The 1084-nt window shown below is 33.5% G+C and overlaps 1 long non-coding RNA gene across 1 annotated transcript in view; it reads right to left on the bottom strand.

Moving 5' to 3' along the window:
* LOC107720708 (uncharacterized) overlaps positions 1–342 on the bottom strand; it is a 3456-nt gene extending 3114 nt beyond the window's left edge. The window contains exons 1-2 of the long non-coding RNA XR_001637637.1: positions 177–342; positions 41–92 (exon numbers count right to left, since the gene is read on the bottom strand). This is a non-coding gene — a long non-coding RNA (uncharacterized LOC107720708). The remainder of the gene's footprint in view (positions 1–40; positions 93–176) is intronic.
* Positions 343–1084: the final 742 nt, after the last annotated feature.

Raw genomic sequence — 1084 nt, 5'->3', positions numbered from 1 at the left:
ACAGGACTGGCACAGACAAATAAGGTTAATTAAATCTTACCTGAAGTCACAGTGAGGTTCCAAAAGCCAGACGCCATACACGCTTGCAGAAGCTGGTAAAAATAAGAACATACTGCTATATTTTCTAATTAATTTCATAGTTCCCCCAAAACAATTTGAATTCTGTCATCACTCACCCTTAAGATGCTCCAAACCATCTAAGACTTTCGTTCATCTTCAAAAGAAAAGCTGAGATATTTTAATAAAAATCTGAGATTTATGTCCCTCCGATGAAAGAAGATTCACCAAAGATGTTCACGTTTCAAAAAGTTGAAATCGCAAAAAAACATCGCCAAAGTAATCCATATGAGTTGCGTGGTTTCCTCCAAGTGCCCTAAAGAGACACCATCGGCGACCACTCTATATAATACTGTTTAAATTTAGACTTATATTCACATTCAAGAGACATTTGCACGCACATCATATTTTATATGCGAAGCTCTCTGGGGTGAGCTCATAATATATTAAAATGCAATTCAATATATTTTTATTGCACTTCAAATAAGCATGTTGGGAATACAAATGTATTATAAACATACTACTTGAATTTCAAGTATATTTTTAATACATTTAATACTACGTCTTTTTACTACTACTACTACTACTACTACTACTACTACTAATAATAATAAAACGTGCAATTACAGCCTTGAATGCTTCATCAACTCAACTTTCCAGACGTGTTTTTCCTCTATGATATTAAAACCTCTGGCCTATTCACCGTATCACATTGCAGCTCTCTCAGTAGGTCATTATTTTGTTGTAACAAAGTTATTTTATGACCTGTTAATCGACCACTGCTTTTTACAGAATTTGCATTCTATCGTAACATGCTTCACTTTCTTTCTTTTGGATGACAGTCTGTTTGTTTCCCGTCTTATTAGATTTTTCATGTGTTGATGCTGCTAGTAGCCTAAATAATAATATTCGGTGGTGTATTTTTGCTTTGCTTTTCTGCATTGGATTACTTTGAATATTACTATTGTTGTTGTGTCACTGTTGTTTCTCACTTTAACGTTTTTGTAAATATAATTTTTCTAGTAGG

Source organism: Sinocyclocheilus rhinocerous, unplaced genomic scaffold (assembly GCF_001515625.1).
Source record: "Sinocyclocheilus rhinocerous isolate Xijiao unplaced genomic scaffold, SAMN03320098_v1.1 scaffold603, whole genome shotgun sequence".
NCBI classification, from domain to species: Eukaryota; Metazoa; Chordata; class Actinopteri; order Cypriniformes; family Cyprinidae; genus Sinocyclocheilus; species Sinocyclocheilus rhinocerous.
This window is presented reverse-complemented; position numbering and strand designations above follow the sequence as displayed.